The sequence below is a fragment of the Sturnira hondurensis genome, unplaced genomic scaffold, assembly GCF_014824575.4.
Source record: "Sturnira hondurensis isolate 20B ecotype Veracruz unplaced genomic scaffold, ASM1482457v3 Scaffold0010099, whole genome shotgun sequence".
NCBI classification, from domain to species: Eukaryota; Metazoa; Chordata; class Mammalia; order Chiroptera; family Phyllostomidae; genus Sturnira; species Sturnira hondurensis.
Genome location: NW_028082730.1, coordinates 69,049 through 91,352, shown reverse-complemented (window position 1 = coordinate 91,352; position 22,304 = coordinate 69,049). Strand labels below are relative to the sequence as shown.

Sequence of the window (22,304 nt, the reverse complement as noted above, 5' to 3'; positions counted from 1 at the left end):
CACATCCTCCATGCATGAGTGTTACACTTCTAGGTACTCCTCCTCCCACAAATAATATTACTGAATCCTGTTGATGCACTTTGTGCAGTGTATTTGGCTTTTCCTTCATAATTTTTCCACCCTCACAAGAGCTCTCCTTAGGCGCAGTGTGTGCTGTCAACCAGGGCCCTGAACGTCCCTTTTGTCTGATCCTTTTAAGCAACTACTGGGCCCCCTTTTGACCTCTTGACTTTCATCCTTGTCACTTCAGCTCTGGGTAACAGTATCCTGATGCTGCTGACTGGGAAACTCTGAGCAGGGTTCCACTAATTGGACATTTTTCTTACAGATGTCCTCAAATCAATCTGAGAGGGGTGACTACATTTCACATGTCTGCAGAGCAATTTCTTACTGGAGAAGGCCCGAGGGCAGGATGAACAGGAGTGCATCTCTCATTTTGGTTGTCCTAAAAAAAATCTGTGGTCAGCACACATGTTTACAAGCCTGCCATGCCACATACTTCATCTCCTGAGTGGAAGAATAGCTCTAAGAATCACTCTCCTTGTGGTGACAATGCAGGCTGTGTGCCCCACAAAGGATTCCTTCAGAGTCTAGTTTTCTTTTTATTCCCATGCACTGCATCATCTTCAGGTATGCACAAAGTCCAAACCAATTGTCTTTTCCACAAAGTTCCCAGACTAGGGACTTTTTAGGACCATGACAGTTCCCTTGACAACCTGTATAGATGGAACTGCAGTGACCTTTCCCATGCATTTGTATTTTCTAGGTAGTGTTAAAGAGATGAACTAGAGGCCCCCAAAGAAAGGGGTGTCTGGTTGCTCTCTTTTCCCAAATCATAAAATCAAATTATGTTCTCCCACAAACCACTCTCCAAGTGTCCATGCCTGATTTCATTCCCCGTGAATGAGTGATTCCCCATGAGGCCATTGAAAAATAAACAAACAAACAAACACACCATATTAACATAGGTTTCTAAATGTTTCTCCAAACATGCTTCTTACCCTGCTGACTCCAATACAATTCCGGTCAAACAGCATGTTGAAGTGGAAGTAATCTCTGAGGCAGTCCCCTACTGATATTTATTTTCCAAATATTAGCAACACAGAATTTTAAAACAGACACCCCACTGTAGTCTGCACCTGAAGACTGCACAACGTTTCATCTCACTGAGAAAAGTTCCTAGTGGCTCAGGTGATATCATAGGAATTGCATTTTCCAGCTACTAGGCATCTATCTGAATGCCATTCCTACTCTGTGAATCCAGACTGAGACTTTAGTGGCCTCAGCCAGGCTGAAGAACCATCTCATATTGTTCCTCCACTAACTGGCATCTGAATCCTTGGCCCACAGGAAACATGGTAAACATTATCTCCTGAGGGAGCCCTTTTCTGACCATCTGCCACACCGCATCACCCCCTCCCCAGCCCCAGCCAACACTCATAGTGATATTTAGGCACTTTGTCTTGCATTGGTTTTATCCAAGGGCTAACCTAGGTGCAATATTAGGCACATTTAAGCAAATGCGCCTGGTAATCCCTCCCTCATCTGACTGTGGCCCAAGTGTACTTCAGCACCTGTTTGTCTATTAGCAATTTAATGCATACCTAAGTAATGATGATTCAGTTCATATAGAAATACACATTTCATTTAGATAGATAAAGGATATTAAAAAGAAACACAAAAATGTTTGGAAAAAGTGCCTTGTTTACAAAGCAGGTCATTGCTTGTAACCTATGCACACAGGGCAAATGTGTTGGCATATTTGTATATGTATGGTTTTAAAAAAAATAGAACAAAACTAAAAATATAAATATTGTTCCTAAGCGTGAGAGGTATATAAGCTGAACCCTTGATTTATGAAGCATCTGATTGGAAAACTCTCTCACTTTACAGAGGATTTCACTCTACTTCAGAGTTGGTCCATGACAATTTCTAAGGACAGCCCTTTATTTTTTTCCACTTTGAAGAATGACAGTGGTGCCCCACTTGTCCCAGGCAGAAGCTGTTTCTTCCTTTTACCAACTCCCTTGAGGCCCAGCTGCTGGGCATACTCGTCCCCATACCAGAGAAGCTGCTCACAGACTGGCCTGACGATCTGGAAGTTTCTGTAGAAAATCTGCCCATAATATTGAAAGGCCACCAGGTTCTGCTCTTCATCATGCTGGGCACAGTTTGCATACCTTGAATGGATGTAGATGAAGGGAAAGAGACCACAGCAATGAGGCCCCACTACCTGTCACAACCGCGTGCAGCTCCTCACTGAGATTTAAGAGCCTTAGGCTCTGATGTCATCCACTTCCCACCACATTCCATGGGCACCTTCTGTTCAGTGTCTGAGCCTCTGTCAGAATGTGACATGTCATGTCATGTCAGTCCTGGTGAAGGACTGTCTCTAAGACCTGCTTATGGTGCTCATCCTTCCTGGTATCATCTTCCAATGCCCAGTTGCAGACTTAAGTTCCACCTGACCATGAAACCCAGTGAGCTCTACCTTGTCTAAAGCCTATCCAGATTTTCTTTCACACCAAAGAGCCTGGAACTTGATCCAGGTTAGTTCACAAGATTCAATTCCCAGCTCAGGTTTGTCTTTTCTTGACACGTCTTTCTCAAATTTCCCCACACTGTACCTGGGGTACTTTTCCCTTGTCCCCACTAGGTGCTCATAGAAACTTGGATCTCTCTGTGTCTTAGCAAAAAAAAAGCCACAGAGCACTATGAGTTACACTCTCTCCCCATAGTTACAGGGGAGCCTCTGAGAAAAGGGGCCCGTGAGCATTCCTATGCATGCCTCAGAACACAGTTCTAGTTAGAACTAACACTGGGATGCATTGGCACTGTGCACTTCTCAGAAATTTGGAACACTTCAGTTAAGTGTTTCTAATAACAATTGCCTCCTGTCTGTCTGCAATGAGTCCTGAGTAGGGATACAGGTTGTGTGAACTCATTTGTGTGAACTCATTTCTGTCAGGCAGTGTCAATAGGAGTGCAGTCCAGTTTTTCTGGGGATTCTCGGTTCCTATAGTTTTTTGCTAGGCTCCAAACTTTGTTTGGCATAGTGATTTATATTTTCAGGACATATACTATTTTTTATCTCCTTTTCTCTAAAGGTCTCTTGACTTGAAAGAATACTCTGTGGAGGACGAAGAGGAACATAGGATTGAGGAAGATTCTTGGGGGGAATATTATGACAGGGAAAGAAACACGGGCAAGAGGGGCATGAAAGGCCTCTCTGTCACCTGGATGTCTAAAGACATTACCTCATCCAGTTGGAACAGGATTTGTCCTCTACATCCAGATATTCATAGCAATTACTCCCTTTGGTGATCTGTATTGTAGAAAAGAAGTTAAAGGCTTTTTTTGGTTATTCTTAGGTGGAAAGGTTATTGTTCAAAGAATTGTTTTACTCTACTGACAAAGACGTTTCAGCCCGCCTGGGGATTCACCTGCCTTCTGTGACCATAAGATATTTTTCTTGCTTCTCATCTACATATCCAAGTCTGTCTGTCCCAGGAGAGCAGGAGCCCCCAAAGAAATGAGCCACTCTTTTTGTCTGCACATCTTTGGTCCTACTTCTGCTCTGACCATTAAACAAGAGCCCCGTGCTCATGCAAAGTCCACTCAGTACACAGGGCTAGCCATATTGTCACTACTCACGTGTAGCATGGGAGATGAGGACCCACCAAGCTACAGAAGTGACATGGGAAGCCAGAGAACAGGGTAAAAGAAAACCACTTCTCACCATCCCGGCATATCCGCTACTGAGTGCCTCTTCATCTTGTGTGCCCTGGCCCTCAAAAGGACCAAACCAGACACCCTCCGGCAGATCAGATGCCTCATTCCATATTCCAAGACCAGTGTCAAGGTTGTCCGAAGGTCCGATTCTAAACCCAGGGGGCACAGTGAGAGCTGAGCGATCAGAATGCCCCTTGTCCAGTGTAGTGTATTTTATAAACACAGAGGGCCCATTCACAGGGCAGATGTCAATGAAGAAGTCCTGACAGGTCTCACAATCAGTAGGTGAGAGGAGAAGGCAATGTGAAAAGTATAGGGCATGTCCATGAATGTGAAGCGCTTCAGAGACAGCCCAAAACTCATATCGCAGAACCTCCATTGTTTACTTCATTCTCTGGGTGGAAGGGAATTCTCCACTGGAGGAAGGGATTATTTACAGGCTGAACGACTATATGAAGTTGCTATACTGAATCACACTAAGCTACCGTGCACGAGGTTCACTTACAGAGGTAGTCATCATCCAGGGGCTCACTGACCTCTTCATACACATGGCCCTTCCCTTCTCATAGGCTATTCCTCTTCATGACATTGTCATTTCTCCTCCATTCTAAGTTGGAGGAGAGCAGGCTAACAAGTTTGGTGGCCTGTGGAGTGTTAGTCTCCCTTTGGTCCAAAAATGCACAGTGCCTTCCCATCAAAATTTCCTCCTTTCTCATTCTCTGGTAGTTTCTCTGGTAGTCAAAGTTTGGTCGAAAGAGACCAAGACATCACTCTGCCCCCAGATGGCTAATTCCATTTTAATTTCTTGATCTCCCCATTGCCTGGTTTTACTTCCCAATATTTATTCTTCACAAAATATTTATTGCAGGCCTATGGGGTGAGTAAGGCATCATTCCAAGGCCTATGCATAAAACACCTAGATGGCATATGTGACATCATAGTCAGAGATGCACTTATTGGGCAATTGCATGTGTCCATTGTTTTAAATTTAATTTAATGCTTTCAAACCATATATTAGCTGTGTATTCTTAGTTTTGCTTTCCACATTAGCATTCAGAAGCTCAGAGAACTTAAAAGGTTTGCTCAAAGCTCCAGTGCGAAATTCAGTCTAAGATCCATCTGGCATAAATCCAGGACGACCTGTAGTGCAGTCTGTATACCCAGGCTATACAAACCAGCTATTCTAGAGGACTTAGAGAAACTCTAGTGTCCACATTACTTGTTCTTACCCAATTCTCTTCTGGATTGCTCTGCAGAGATACTTGCTTCTCCAGGATGGGACACTGGTTTCTGGCCCTGCTCTGAGCCAGTTCTGGTCAGCAAAATGATTCTTCCAGACAATTTCTTGAACTTAGATTCATCACTGAATGGTGTTCTGGGCATTGCCTTTAAAGTAAAAGTCACATAACAAAACATCACATGCAATTATTTTAATTCATATTACATATATGGATTTTGTCACTACTTCAACAAGTCTTGGATATACCTCAGGAGGATGACTATTACAGGGGGAAAAGAGAGCCTATATGTATACTGAATTCAACTAGAACCCATGCCTTAAGGAAGTGTTCTTTCAAAGTTCTCTATAATAGTGAGATTAAGGGATGTGGGATGATGAGATATGGGACAGCTTCTGGCAGAAACACATGTAGACAATAAAGGAATGACACTAATTTACAAATCTGTATAACTTGGCAAGGGGACTTGTACTTGGATCAGTTGGATCCCAACATTCTATTGGAATAAAGCTGTACCACTGGCAATGAGTTGTTTTGGTTTCCTTATCTATAACATGCCAATTCATATTGTTGTGGTAACCATGACCTATAGTGATGTTCACTGACATTCTTTGTGAGCACCTAAGACCACAGTCTGTGTGTGGGATTATGGTCATGCTCTCAATGTATTTCTCAGCTGCCTTCATGTTTGACACCTCAGGATAAATTATCTTCAGTGTTCATTGACCCAATCTAGTTTAAATTGTAATTGTGAGATCATTCACACAGCAAATTTTCAGGGGGCCCTCGGGGCCATGAGACTTCCGAGATGAATCAGGAGGTATGGACCAACTTCTCAAAAATCTCACAATTTGAAGGCCAGTCAGGCTTAACAAAAGACTCCAAAGAGAAAGATGACACAAATATAATTAGCACTCAGAGAAAGAAGCTGTTACACCTTTCTACATGGCTGCACATTGGAAGTCAGTGGCAGGCGGATGAGTTTTAGCTGAGTAGTGTGTGACCTCTATGAAGTTTTTTATGGAATTGAGTTCCTTGCTTTTCAATCATGAAATGTGATACTCTGCAGGGATGGCAGCTACTTTTCTTGACTGGAGCCTTGTGATGCTGGGGAGCTTATATCCTCCACCATGTAGGACCATTCACTGTACAAATAGTCTGTAAACCAATATTCTGCCCTCAGTCAGAGAAGAAAAGAACCATGACTGAAATCTTCAATCTGCTAAAATATATAGTGGTACATGGATATGATGGCATAAATGTAAAAAACTATGGTACATTTACACAATGGAATTCTATGCTGCAGAAAGGAAGNCAAAGGCTACAGAGCCAATGGTAACTACTTTACACATACCTGTATGGGCTTTTCTTCCAGTTTCCCATCTCTTCCCACTTTTCCCACAGAATACATTCTTCTGTGATCAGCAGTGTCCTTCCGAATACCGATGCCATGGAGAACAGAGTAGATTTCATCAATAATTCAGTAGTGTGAGTGAGAACAAGGAGAGGGCCTTCTCTTCCTCCTCAGTGCAAGGAGTAGGCTGAGGCCACTGGTGGTCTCTACTCAGTGAAGAGGAAGCTTTCTGTCCCTCTACTTTGGTCCAGGTTCCCTCAGGACCCCAGGCCTGCCCCAGTTTCACCAGCATTGCTGTGCAAGGCTGAGTCCCATCATTTTCAACAAAAATATAAGGTACCCAGGAATAAATTTCAGCAATGAGGTAAAAGAGCAGTACTCAGAAAACAGTAGGACATTATAGAAAAAATAGAAGATACAAACAAGCTGAAGGAAAAAATGTGTTGATGGGCTGGAAAAAATGCCATTGGAAGGTAAATACTACCTCAAACAATCTATAGATTCAATACAATTTCAGTTAAAATACCAGTGGTGTATTTCACTGATTGAGAGCCACTGATTGAGAGGGAAACCCAAAACATTCTGAGTAGATAAGCAATCTTGGAAAAGAACAACAATGTTAAAGGTATCATGCTAAAGTTGAAGATACCATGCTTAAGTTCAACGTACCATGGCATGAATCCAGGTCAATGAAACAGTTTAGAATCCAGGCCTGGTGGGCATGGCTCCATGGCTTGAGTGCAAGCCTACAAACCAAAAGGTCATAGGATTGATTTCCAGCCACAGCACAATTCTGGGTGGTGGGCCCGGTCCCTGACTGGGGGCCTGGGAGAGGCAATTAGTCCATGTGCCTTTTGCTCTTCAATATCTCTCTCTCTTTCTTTCTTTCTCTCTTCCCATTTCTCTAAAAATAAGTGAATAAAAACTTTTCTTAATAATGGAAGAAAAAGTAACTATAGAGCCCAGTAACAAACTTATGCCTTTATAGCCAATTGTTATTCATCAAAAGAGGCAAGAATATACAATGTAGTAAAGACAATGTACTCAATATATGGTTTTCAGAAAATAAGACAGATGTAGGCCAAAAAATGAGACCACATTTTTTCTTCATACATGAGAATAAACTCAAATTAATTGAAAGATTTTAATGGTACACTTCCACCATAAGATCCTAGGAGAAAATATAGGTAACAAAAGCTTAGCCCAGGCTGGTGCATCTCAGTGGTTTGAGCAATAGCATTCTTGGTGGTTTTATTCCCAGTCAGGGCACATGCCTGGGTTGCTGGCCAGGTCCCTGATGTGGGGTGTGAAAGGAGCAACCTCACATTAATGTTTCTCTTCTTCTTTTACCCTCTCTAGAGATAACTAAATAATATCTTTAATTTAATAAAATAAAATATAAGAACATGCCCTGCTGTTGCTGACCATGTAGCAATAAAAACATGATATTTTAGATATTTTAGATATTTAGAAATTTTAAAAATATTTAGACTCCCTGCTACTTGAGTAAGTGGCACAAAGATGACAGTGTACCCATTGTCTGAATTTGGGGGACAGCATTTCCCAGGCAGGCTTGCATCTGGAATTCAGATAGGTGAGGCAGCTGCAGTTCCAATCTCTTTATGAGGAAACAGAGCCAGGATCCCCAGCCAGTTCCTCCTGTGCAGCAGCCAAGGGAACGACAGGAAATTCTTGCCCTCACCCTTACAATGTGAGAGCACCATCCCCCTGTCTGTTTGCATCAACCATGCCAGGTTCCAGCTACCCCTTTGGCAATTTTCCTTGGAGAAAGGGACAGGAAGAGACAGAAGGTCAGAGTGGAGACATTCAACCCCCCTTTTGCATGTGCACTGGAAGCTCCGCCCTGACAAGGCAAGGTGGGGAGAGTGTCTGACTTTGGTGTGCAACAGACCATGCTGAGGAGAGAAGGACAGAAAATGGCCAGAGTCTGGTAAAAGATTGCAAACAAGGTCAGAGAGGTTCTACATTCAGCGTGCTCAGATACTGATCCTGCCAGTTGGACTGAACTGCTGAAGACAACTACAAATTTTTCTTTTCTAATACTTTCTTTATATTCTCTTTTCTACCTCATTTGTTGTTCCTTTCTCCTCTATTTTGCTTTCTTATTTCTGAATATCTCTTGCTATTTTCACTCTACTTTTCTCATTTCTAGTTTCTTCTATTTTTGTCACATTTTAATTTTCTTTTATTTTTCTTTCTCTACGCACTTCTTATTATTACTTTAGTATAAACATTTCTCTTTTTCTCTTTCTTCTTTCATTTCCTATTCCCTTTTCTGATTCATTTTTCTTCTTTAGTTACCATTGTTTCTACTCTTTTGTTATTATTTTTTAATTTATTTTTGAATACTCTATGGTTTTGTTTTTGTCTTCTGGAATTTCTTCCTCTTTGTTTCTGATTTTTTGGTGTTTGGGTATTTTTGTTCTTGTTGTGGATAAGTTGTTTACTGTTTTATTTCTTTGGTCTTGTTATGTAGTGTGAGCACCGGAATGGAAATTTGCATGGAAATCTGGTCAGAGCCTCACAGTCCACAAGCCTGAGTGTTAAGCTAGCCAGTGATTGGGTCAACTGCAATAAAAAAAAACACAACAGGAGGGCTCACTTAAGTATACAAGGCTCATTTCTAGAGCATACAGCTCTGGTGCAAAGAAGACGGCACCACTGAAACCCAAAGGGCATCTCCTACAGAAGGACACACCACCAGTTCTGGAAGTCATAGTGGGTCTTTAATAAATAGAAACAAACACAAAGAGACAGACAAACATAGAGAAAGAAAGAGTTCCCAAATAAACAAACTAGAAGAATCTCCAGAAAAACAGCAAAATAGCATAGTGGTAAATTCAAAGTAATTTAAATAAAGGTGCTCAGCAGGGTGAAAAGACACATCAAAACTATGAAAAAGAGCAAGGCAAAAATAAAGAATAACATACATAGAATACAGAAAATACCAAAGGAATGGTTCATAGGTTGGATAAAGCAGAGGATCAAATCAGAAAACCAGAAACAAGGTGGGAATAGAGCTACTTCATCGGAGTAGCAAAAATATAGTATCTTAAAAGCAGAATACCTTAAGGGATCTTTGGAGCAAAATGAAATGTATCAATGTGCTCATGTCAGAGGTACCGGAAGGGGAAAAAAGTGAGCAAGGGGTAGAATCCCTGATTAAGAAATAATGACAGTGTCTGGCCAAGATAGAGGCATAGGTAGAAACCCTGCACTTCCTCCCACAACCAGAAGGAGGATAAAGACCCATCTAAAATCAAAAAGCAACCTGATGCCAGAAAACCAAACTGCATGGAGGTCTAACCAGCAAGGAATTAAATAAGCAGTCAAACAGAAAAAAAACAGATATAATTTTTGTTATATAATGAATAATTTCTATTAGTTGGCTAGTTTCCAATCCATGGACATACAGTTGCATCCCTGTTGCCTGAAATAGGTAAGATCCAGAAATCGTCTCCCCATTTTACCCTGTGAGAGGAAGCAGTAGCTGTAGTGACTCTGCTCTGTGGACCCATGACCTTAGATTAGCTGCTCCATTTTTCTGTAAAATACTTGTAGAGTTTCTCAGAGTTTGTGTGTGTGTGTGTGTGTGTGTGTGTGTGTGTGTGTTTCTTTTCTGTTCAGATGAATCACATCTTCTTTCTGAATCCCTTTTATCCATGATTTGCATTGGAGCTTCTCCTCACAGTTTTTGTAGATGAATTGTTGCTCCATTTCTTGTGTTCGACTCTTTAAATACTGAGGAAGTTATTTCAAGTCTGCACCAGGACCTAGAGGAAATTGGGAAGTTCCGGCTACAGTCTGGTGCAACAAAGACGCTTGACAGGCAGCAGGAGAGCCATGTCCACCCTAAAGACCTGACCAGGCTCAGGGTTCGTGCTCCTGCGTGGTGCGTCCCTCTCTTATCAGCGGCTGGAAAACAAGCCACAGAAACCACCACGCCACACTCCTGGCTCAGCCTGAGTGAAAGGTACACACCAGATGCAGAACAGCGGATCCTGGCAGGGTGGTACCAGTCTTCCTCCAACCAGTCCCAGCACAGATCTGACAGACAAGCTCCACTCCCTTCCCCACCCTCTGGGTTCTTCTCATCACCCACTGGTGGACAGGGACCCTGATGAAAGCACTGATTGGTGGCTCGTGACCACTGTGGTCTTATCCTCAGGAACCTTGCCCTTTGTGACATCATGCCTTCCGAGGTCAGGAAGAGCAGCAGTCTTGAGGAAACCCTCCTCCAAGAGAAGCAGTGCAGCAGGGGCTCCATGAGACAGAGAGGTAAATGGGGTACTTTGCTTTGTGAAAACTTTAGCCCCCGACTTTCAAAGCTCAGCCTAAGGAGAGCTCAGGTAACCTCTAGCTGCGGCTCCAGAACCCCACTTGTATGCTTTCATGAAGGACACCAAAACTCACCCAGAAAAACTCTGGGTCCCCCAAGACCTTAAACTCCCAAACACCCTCACACACCCTATTTCCTCATCCTGGGCCGACCTACCCACTGATACCACAGGAACACCTGATCTCCCCATACTCAGAGACCCAGAATGTCTGTGTCCTGGAGACGCAGTGTCAGCTGACCACAAGCCCATAGTGAGAGACCCCAAATCTACTCAGCCTCAGAGGTCACAAAGCCTGTCTCCATAAGCACTGCACATGCCCTCAGACTGGATGGGCCCAGATCTTGTCTTGAAGGGTCTCGAGTCCTGGGCCCTGAAATATTTCCATCTCCTAGAGATTGCCTCAGCCTCTCACATGTTTTCCTTCAGAGACCCAGTTGAAGTCCAGAACTACTCCCTGGTAAGGGTGAATTTTCGATCACCATCACAGACCTCTGGAAAGGTCAGGATAGCCTCTGCTATAGAGAACAAGCTTATTTTCAGGCAGCTGTGATGGGTTTATTGTGTAAATAGCACACACCATGGCAGGGCTGCTTTGTGTTTCCTGGTAGTTTATGCCCCATCCATCCCATAGTCCTTTTTGGCCCATACTCTTCCTTCTCTGGATGGTCTGGCAAAAGGGGAGGGAGCTGTTCAATACTCTGCAGCATTTCTGCTTCCTCATCCTCAGTGCCAAGGGAACAGAAACACTTATATCTTGCCACAGTAGTGTACTGAAGAAGAAACAGGGACAATGATGCAGAAGCCGACAGTGAGTGATGGTGTCTGAAAAGCTTGGGGCCAGTGCTGGTGCAGAACTGCTCCAGATCTCCACTGTCACTAGGCCACTAGCTTGTGTATTGTGAACTAGGTAGAAAAAGCACCCAGCCTTCTATGTTGCTCTGAGGTCACTGGGGAGAAATCCAAGGGTGGTCTCAAGGAACAGGGACTCTACCAGGAGGGACAGGGCTCTTCAAGTGATTCACCAGTAACCAGTATGCACCAGACATGACAGGTGGACACTCTGCTCTTGTTTGAATGTCAGTAGGTGTGGGTTTGAACAGTGTTCCACATGGCAGAGCCGACTTAGGGCAGCCAGGAGAAGGCAGAGTGTGCCTCCAGGGACCGTGGAGCTAACTGAGAGGTACAAGGCTGGTAAGCAAGCTAGCTGCCTTGGAATTGCACCAACACCTGGCAGCAGCACTGATCCTCTCTGAGCCTGTGAAGATGCATGATGCTGGGGCAGGGTGGCAGGAAGTATAAAGGGAATAGAAATGTCAAGATCAGTGTGAGGCCACCTGAGAGAATACTCAGAGTGATCTCATGCACAAGGGGCGCTACCAGGAGTGACAAGGCTGGGGACAGAGATGCCACAGTGCTATGCAGGTGTCTGGGCAGGGGATTAGCAATCTCAGTCCTTATGCAGAGTTCACTGGCTGTGTCAGAGAACAAGATTTGGGGTCACAGAACACTGCAGTGCAAATCAAAGAGAGAGCACAGAGTTCCCTCCCTTAGGAACCAGGAAGACTACTTGGAGGGACAGCGCTGGTGAAAGAGCTGCCCCAGTGCTGTGTCCACACCCATATGATGGGATGGACCTCTCTGGGCATGGGCTGGAATAGTTATGGGAATGATGGGACTCAGCCTTGCACAGCAATGCTGGTGAAACTGGGGCAGGCCTGGGGTCCTGAGGGAACCTGGACCAAAGTAGAGGGACAGAAAGCTTCCTCTTCACTGAGTAGAGACCACCAGTGGCCTCAGCCTACTCCTTGCACTGAGGAGGAAGAGAAGGCCCTCTCCTTGTTCTCACTCACACTACTGAATTATTGATGAAATCTACTCTGTTCTCCATGGCATCGGTATTCGGAAGGACACTGCTGATCACAGAAGAATGTATTCTGTGGGAAAAGTGGGAAGAGATGGGAAACTGGAAGAAAAGCCCATACAGGTATGTGTAAAGTAGTTACCATTGGCTCTGTAGCTTTTGTAATGGTAAATGGGATTGATTGATTGATTGATTGCAAAGGCTCTGTAGCCTTTGTAATAGTAAATGGGATTGATTGATTTTCTGATAATTCATTATTGGTATACAAAGTTCAACAAATTTATGAATACTAAATATTACATTATGCTACTTTATTGAATTTGTCCATCAGTCATAGTAGTTTTTTGTGGGTTTCTAAGTGTTTTCTATACAATGTATCACATCTTCTACAAATAATGTAAATTTTACTCCTTAGTTTTCAGTTTGGATGCATTTTGTTTGTTCTTGTATGATTGCTATGTCTAGGATTTTCAATACTAGGTTGAATAAGAGAGATGAAGGCAGACTTCACTGTCTTGTTCCCAATCATAAGGAAATGACATTTAATTTCTTTCCATTTCATATGTTGCCTGAGGGTTTGTTTCTTATGGACTTCATTATGTTGAGGTATGTTCTTTCTATTTTCATTTTGATCAGAGTTCTAATAAAAAATACATTTTATCAGATGTTTTTCCTGAATCTATTGATGTAATTATGTGGCTCCTACCTCTATTGCATTTTTGTGAACTATCACAATTGTTTATATGTTGATATTGTAACATTTTTCTATCCCCAGGATAAATTCCACCTGATCACAGCATATGATCTTTCTCACCTATTCTTGGATCCATTCTGCTAATATTTGTTTGAAGATTATAGCATCTATATCCATCAGCGATAATGGCCTATAAGTTACTACCTTTGATATGTCTTTATCTGGTTTTGGAATTAAGATAATGCTGAACTTGTAAACTAAGCTCTGAAGTGTTCTTTTCCTTTGAATGTTTTGAATGGTTGGAAAAATATAGGTGTTAGTTCTTTAAGTTTGGTAAACTTTCCTCTGAATTTGGCCAAGGACTTTTGTTTGAAACAAGTTTTTCAAACAAGTTTTTTTTTGTTTTTGTTTACTGCTTCAACTTCATTAGTTGTAATTATTCTAATCCATTTTTTCTGATTCAGAGACATTCAAAAAGGTGCTCAGAATCACTAGAGATCAGAGAGAAGCTAAGTGAAACCAGAATGAGATACCACTTCCCACAGTTGAGAATGGCCATCATAAAAATTCAATAAACAACAAGTGTTGGGGAGTATGTGGAAAACAGAGAACCCTAGTGCACTGTTGGTGGGAAGGCAGACTGGTGCAGCCACTGTGAAAAACAGTATGGAATTTCCTAAGATAAGTACCAACTGACTGCCTTTTGACCCAGTATTTCCACTGATGAGATTGTATCCTGATTTTCCTGAAACACCAATCCAGAAAAACCTATGTATCACAATGTTCATAGCAGCACAATTCACAAGCAACCTGGAAGCAACCTGAAGTGCCCATCAGTAAATGAATGGAGCAAAAAACTATGGTATATTTACACAATGCAACACTACACAGCAGAGAGAAAGAAAAGGATACTTCCCTTTGTGACAGCGTGGGTGGAACTGGAGAACATTATGTTAGTGAAGTAAGCCAGGTGGTGAGGGACAAGTACCGTATAATTTCAACATTTTCTGGATCATAATCAACAAAAGAGACAAGCCTGGAAAATATAACCAGAGGTATTGCAATTGAGAACAGGCTACCAGTAACCCGAGGGAGGTGGGAGGGAATACTCGGGGGGAAAGTGTGAAGGGTTTACTTAAATAACTATAAGGACACATGGACAAAACCAAGGAAGTGTGGAATCAGGGGAGTGAGATGGGGATGGCTGGGGGGTCGGCTGGAATGAGGGAAAAAGCAGAAAACTGTACTTGAACAGCATTTAAATTAAAAGGGAAAGAAAAATAAAAAGAATTGTACACCGAAAACTAATCAACACTGTAGAAATAGAAGGGGCTATAAGAAATGATTTTCAGCAAATACATGCAAGCAAATGGCTAATATGAATAAAATGAATAAATTCCTAGGAACATACAATCTTCCAAAAGTGAATCAACTGTACTTGAAAAATAATTAAAATAATTAAATAAAAAAATTGGAGAAAAAAAGAATCCCTTGGGACATAGCGTGTGGGGTGTACATATCTGAGAGGCTAACAGTACGTAATTTGTCAAATAAATGAATGATTAAGCAAAAAAAATGAATCAGAGATCTTTTTCTATTCTTTATTTGTTGTTTTTTAAGTAGAGTTGTCTGCATTTCCCGCCCCCACCACTCCCTATATAAATAGCCATACTCATCTCCCTCTCCTGATTCCACACCCCTTAGTTTTTGTCCACGTGTCCTTTATACTTGTTCCTGAAATCCCTTCCCCTACCCCCCTGAAATTTCCTCCCCTCTCTCCTCTTGTCTTTAAAGTAGACTGGTCTACTTGTTAAAGTAGACTTGTTAAAGTAAACAAGTTAACAGTTCAAACAAATTTGAACCCCACAAAGCATCAGGTAAGTGATATGAAGCCTAAACCAAATTGTAAGTACATTTAAATTTAATGTGCTTTCTGATGTATTAGTATTTTTTGTTGTTCATCAGAAAAATGTATGCTTTATAAAAATATTTTATTTATTTATTTATTTTTAATGAGTTGGTAAGAAAGAAAAATATCAAGGGTGCTTGCCTCTCAATCACTCCCTACTTGGGACCCGGCCCACAACCCAGGCACATGTCCTGAATGGGAATCAAACCAATGACCCTTTAGTTTGCAGCTTGGCACTCAATCACTGAGCAACCCCAGCCAGTTGAAAAAAGGTACACTTTTGGAATAAGAATTTTGGGGGCATTAATGGAATAAGCCTTACTTTATTGATTAAGCATTAATAAGGATCTAATGGAGAACTGTACTACCTGACCTTGATGTGGTTTTTAATCTTTAAAGTACTATAAGTCCTTCCAGATTATGAAGTGGACAGAACTGATGTTTGAGTCATTTATAGGATTGGGAGATTCTGCCAATGAAATGGAAAGAAGAGTGATTAGGATCCTGGTCCTTAGCCTACTAGTCTTCCCATCATTAACTTTTTAATATAATAATTTGTAATGGCATTTCCAATACCTAAACATGGTTAAATGGTATTGGAAAAAGAAGTACTAGTCATTTGTAAGAAAAGACAGTTGTATTGTTACTTCTATACTTATATCAACATTCATTCCTGAATGATCAATGCAATAAAGTGCTCACAATGAATGGGCTTAATTAGATGTTCAGTCAAATCTTGATCTATCAGTATGTGATTTGGGGTTGGACATTTGATTTTTCTAAGGTTTCTTTTTTCAGCTGTAAGAGGAAATAAGTGCAGGACCTAAGTTATAGAATTTCTGGGGTATCAAAGTGAGAAATTTCAAATAAAACACCCATGCACTGCTGGCAACATAGTAAGCACTAAAAAGTAGCAGATATGAGTGCTATAGTTTGTTAAATTAATACAGGAGACCACAAAAATATTAGAAGAGAACACGGACCAATACTTTTATGCTGGTATTGTAGTTTATAAGAAGGACAATGATCAGGAACCATAAAAAAAAAAGCGGGTACTCCCACTTTTAGCTAAAAGTTGGCTAAAACTATTTGCCCCACTCTGGAGATCCCCTGAGGCTCCACCCAACATACAGGCCCACCCAAGCTGTTAACAGTGTTAACAGTGTTAACAGTGTTTTTTCCATATGAATGGCTGTTCTTGGCTAATGCTTTAAAACTTCCTAAATTCTCTCAAACAGGCAACATTTGACCTTAGCAAGCCCCCATGTCCTGTCACATTTGCTAAGAGGCCCAAGGGCCAGTAAGAACAAAAGCCAGCTGAGGTGCACAGCTTGACTTCATCTGGGAACCTCCAAGACCAGCGCAAGTAGCATCCATCTCAGATTGCTTTATAGCTAGGGCTAGGTGACCCAGGGAAGAACACAGATGGGGGCTGACCTTAGCTAGTACCACCTGGGACACATCAGAGGTAGTAAACCCAGCAGATCAGTTACAGACTACTGTACTAGAACTATCACTCTGCATCTGCACAGCCACAAGACAAAAGCAGGTAGTTTCCTACACAGGGATAGCAATCAAACTACTATCAGATTACTCAACAGAAATATTTCAGGCCAGAAGGGAGTGGCTTGAAATAATCAAGGTGATGAAAACCATGGACCTACAATCAAGGCTACTATACACAGCATAGCTGTCATTTAATATCAAGGAGCTTCCAAGATAAGAAAAACTAAAGGGGTTTGTTAACACCAAACAATAGTGCAACAAACGGTAAAGGAATTGCTTTAAGAAGGAGTAACAGAAAGAAAGAGGAACACAGCAAAAAAAGGAGCCTAAAAAATTGTGGTGTGTACATGTCTATCAATAATCACCTTAAATGTAAATAGCTTAAATGAGACAACCAAAAGTCATAGCATAGCCTAATAGATGACAAAGCAAGATGCAAATATATGCTTCCCCCTAAAGACCAACCTCAGATTGAAAGATCCACACAGCCTGAAAATAAAGGGATGGAAACAAATGTTTCATTCAAATGCAAAAGAGAAAGTAGCTGGGGACCAGTACTTATATCCAACAAAATAGGCTTTAAAACCAGGGCAATAGTAGACACAAAGAAGGACACTACATCATAAGAAAGAGAACACTCCAACAAAAGGAAGTAAAGCTAGTAAGCAATTGCACAGCCAACATAGCAGAACCTATGTAAAACATATAACTATGTAAAGCATAGGAGCATATATATATGTAAAGCAAATCTTGTTGGTCATAAAAGGAGAGATAGATTGAAATACAATTGTAGTCAGAGACTTTAACACCCCCTTGACTTCAGTGGATAGATCCTCAATTCATAAAATTAACAAGGAGACAGTGGCCTTATCCATACTGTTGATCAAATGTATTTAATGGATACCTTTAGAGCATTTCACCGCAAAGCAGCAGAATATACATACATTTCAAGTGCATGTGGAGTGTTTTCTAGGATACGCCACATGCTAGGGAACAAAACAAGTCTCAATAAATTCAAGAAGACTGAAATCAGCAAGGATCTGACCACAATGATATGAAACAGGAAGCAAACCACAAGAACAGTACTGAAAAACATACAAGCACATGGAAGCTAAATAACATTTTATTGAACAATAAATAAGTCAATAGCATACATAATCAAGGAAGAAATCAAAACAGACCTTGTAGAAAATGAGGACACAATAATGCAAAATTGCTGGGTTACTAGAAAAATAATCCTAAGAGGGAAATTCATAGCATTATAGGCCTATCTTTTGAAAATGACAAAAAGCTCAAATAAACAGCCTAATTTCACACTTAGTGGAACTTGAGGAAAATCAACAAATTCCAAAGAAAGTAGAAGTACGGAAATGATAAATATCAGACCCCAAATAAATGTAATAGAGTTTAAATAAACAATACAGAAGATCTATGAATGCGAGAGTTGGTTCTTTGAAAGGATAAAAATGATAGGCAAGCCTTTAACCAAAATCATCAAGTAAAAAAAAAAAAGACCCACATAAATAAAATCACAGGTGAGAGAGGAGAAACAACAACACACACCGAAGACATGCAAAGGATTAAAGCAAATATTATGGACAACTATATGCCAACATACTGGACAACCTGGATACAATGGATGAATTTCTAAAACATACCATTAATTAAAACTAAATAGAGAGAATCATAGAATCTAAATAGAGAGATTGCGTCAAGTGAGGTCGAAGCAGTAATCAAAAAAATTCCAACAAACAAAAGTCCTGGATCAAAAACACTTGAGTTTTACCAGACATCCCAAGAAAAAATGATATGTCTCCTTCTCAAATTATTTCACAAAATTAAAAAAAAAAACCACGGAGGGTCCCAAACTCATTTTTCAAGGCCAGCATTATCATAATACAAAAATCAGATGAAGATGCTGAAAAAAAAATACAGCTCATTATCTCTGATGCACATAGACACTAAAATTTGCAATAAAATACTAGCAAACCCAGTACAGAAATGCATCAAAGAGATCATACACTATGATCAAGTGAGATTCATTCTGGGAACGCAAAGTTCGTACAACTTTTGCAGCTAATATATGTGATTCACAGCATAAACAAAAGGAAACGTAAAAATTATATCATCAAATTAATAGATGCTGAAAAGAGCATTTGATAACACCAGCACCAGTTTATAATAAAAACTCTCAACAAAGTGAGATTAGAGGGAGGATACATAAAAACAGTGAAGACCATGTATGACAAACTCATGGCCAGCATCATACTCCATGGGCAAAAACTACAACTCTTTCCCTTAAGATCAGGAAGAAGACAGGGATGCCCACTTTCATCTCCCTTACTCAACATAGAACTGGAAATCCAAGTCACAGCAATCAATCAAGAAGAAATAAAATGCATGAAAATTGGAAACGAAGAAGTAAAACTGTCTTTTTTTGCACATGAGATTATACTCTGTGCAGAAAACATAAATATTCCAGCAAGAACCTATTAGAATTGACAAAGGAACTCAGCTAAGTAACAGGATTCAAAATTAATATCCAGAAACCAGTAGCATTTTATATGCCAGTAAAAATCTAAGAGTAATGGAAATTAAGTAAACAATCCCATTCAAAATTGCTTCAAAAAGAATAAAATACCTCGGAATAGAGCCCAGAAATAAGCTCATACTTTTATACTCCATTAATATTCAACAGATGTGGGGGCATTATACAAAAGGCTAATGATAGTTTATTCAATAAATGGTGTTGGATAAATTGGACAGATATGTGCAGAAAAATGAAACTACTCCACCTTCTTACAAACACACAAAATAAATTCAAGATGGATTCCAGGCTTAAATGTTAGAATAGAAACACTAAAAAACATATAGGAAAATGTATGTCACACAAAATCTTCGACAGTGCTCATAGAAATTTTTTATTGAATACGTCTCCCCCAGGGAAGGGAAATAAAAGTAAAAATAAACAATGGGATGACATAAAACTAAGAAGCTTTTCCACAGCCAAGGTATATATGAACAAAAGAGACAACCCACAGAATAGGAAAATATATTTGCAAATACATCCAATAAGAAGTTAATATCCAAAATTTACAAAGTAGTTGCAAAACTAATCACCAAAAATACAAGCAATTCAATTAACCAATTGGAAAAGGAACTAAATAGACACTTTTCCAAAGAGTACACACAGATGGCCCATAGACATAAGAAAACATGCTCAATGCCACTAATCATCAGGGAAATGCAAATCAAATCCACAGTGAGATACCATTTATCACCTGTCAAAATGTCCAGCATCAATAAATCAATACACAGCAAGTGCTGGCATGGATGTGGAGAAAAGGCATCACTTTTGTGCTGATGGTGGGAATGCAGACAGATGCAGCCACTGTGGAAAGCAGTATGAATAATGTACCTCAAATGATTAAAAACGGATCTGTCTTTTGACTCAGCAGCTCCATTTTGGGGATTATATGTTGGGAACCCAAACCACTAATTCAAAAGAGCATAAGCACCACTATGTTAATCACAGCATTATTTACAATTGCTAAGATAGGGAAGCAGCCCAAGCGTCCATCAGTAGATGATCAGATAAAACAACTATGGGATATTTACACAATGGAATGGTACTCAGCCATTAAAAAGAACTAAATTTTACTCTTTGTTACAGTACGGTTGGACCTGGAGACTACTATACTAATACTAATCGGAGAAAGAAAAATACTGTATGATTTCCTTCATAGGTGAAATCCAATGAGTTAAGTGAACTAGGAAAATGGGTACAGACTAGTAGCTGGAGAACAGAGGGCAGGTAGTGGGGAGAGAAGGTTAGGTGGTCGAGGGATTGAGCAAAAAGGAAAAAGGACTCATAGCCATGGACAGCAGGCTGGTGATTACTGGAGGGACTCAGTATAAGAGAACTAATTAAATCTTTATTGATTTAATAAAAAAAGTAAAAGAAACAAATTTCTGGAAAAGAAGGTGTGTGTGTGTGTGTGTGTGTGTGTGTGTGTGTGTGTGTATTACAGATGTATATATGTAATAAAATATATTATAATATATTTTGGATGTGATATATATATATATATATATATATATATATATATATATATACACACACAAACATTTGTAATAAAAATTTCAGAATGTGAAAATTTGCTTTTTAAAGCACTTTTTGTTACCCTTTAGGCTATGAACTTTCTATTATTTTCCTAATATTCTTAGGAAATGATCTAAGATCATTTCTATTCTTGAAATGATCTAATGTGGTGTTTTCTTTGTCTTTCTACAGTTGTTGAAAAGCTAAGAGAAATGATGGAAGAAAAAATGAAATTAATACTGGTAAGGAAAAGTGGAGATCTATATATGTTTTAAAAACGCTTTAACACAAAATTTTTTACCTATGTATATTTGCAATAAATCTCCACTAGTTTGTTATGTTACATATTGAGTTTAGTTTTATGCAAACACCTTTCTTCTTTTATCTTAACAAAACACCTTTGTTCTTTTTCTTTTGGATGTAGGTAGCTTTTTGTGCTTAAAGTGAATTTTCACTTATATTTTGACTCTATGACATCTCAGATAAGAATTTAAAAGATTGTTTATTTTCTGAAGAAATTCCAGACTTATTTTTATAAACATAAATAATGTTTATAAATAAGAATTTAAAAGATAAGAATTTAAAAGATTGTTTATTTTCTGAAGAAATTCCAGACTTATTTTTATAAACATAAATAATGTTAAGTGGAAAAGATGACATGAAAGGAGCAATGCTTTAAATGAGAGGAAAAGTAAAGGGTTAATGTGGATTGGTTTGTATCTTACTATTCAACTATATTTTTGAAATTTTACATACGAAGAGCTTAGTAAAGAAGAGAAAACAACTAATAATGAGTTGAGCACCATATCAAGAAAAATTGATACATAGGTTTTTAACAGAGGAAGCTTTCAGGGCAATGGTCAAGCCCAGTTCGCAACGCCAATAACTCTTCCAGAAGAAGTGGTAGATTTTGAAAAATTCCTTCAGCAAATAGGAGGTCCGCAGGGGACTGCAATGATTTTGATCACCAGAGGGTTGTAAAGGTGAGAAACAAGCATAAAGAAAAGCCAACATTTATGGTAGAAGTTCTAGAACACCCATCCTGGAAGAACACATGATGAGGTTCAACAGTGTGTGGAACAGTATCAGAAAATTCTGGCTCAAGAAAAAGAGAAAAAAGAGAGAGATTGATAATTATGATAGTTGTTGTTGTTTATTTCTGTGCTGTAGGTACTGTGTTAAATTTCTTAGTGTTTATGAACTTCACAACTCCAAGAGTTATATTGCAGTTTCTACCGCCTCTACCTTGCCAATCTTAACAGAAGGTGAAATAGGCTTTGAGAAGTTAAGTAACTTTACTTAACTAATGGAACTATGGTTTGACTTTCTCAAGGCTTATTTATTTCTACCCAAAGAAATAACACAGTAAGCCAAATAACTTCTGGTTGTGGGCAAAACCCTGTGCATCCACCAGAAATGTGGGAGATCCAGATCTGCCCAGGCTAAGGTAAAAGGCATCTGACCAGCAAGACCACATGGTTTTCATTAAAAAATGACAGAGACAGTGGAAAAAAAATATTGACTGGTAAAAGTTTCACTGAGGTTCA

General features: G+C 39.9%; 1 pseudogene; it reads right to left on the bottom strand.

Annotated features, from left to right (window-relative positions):
- Window positions 1-305: 305 nt before the first annotated feature.
- LOC118995244 (histone-lysine N-methyltransferase PRDM9-like) lies at window positions 306-4,111 on the bottom strand (annotated as a pseudogene).
- Window positions 4,112-22,304: the final 18,193 nt, after the last annotated feature.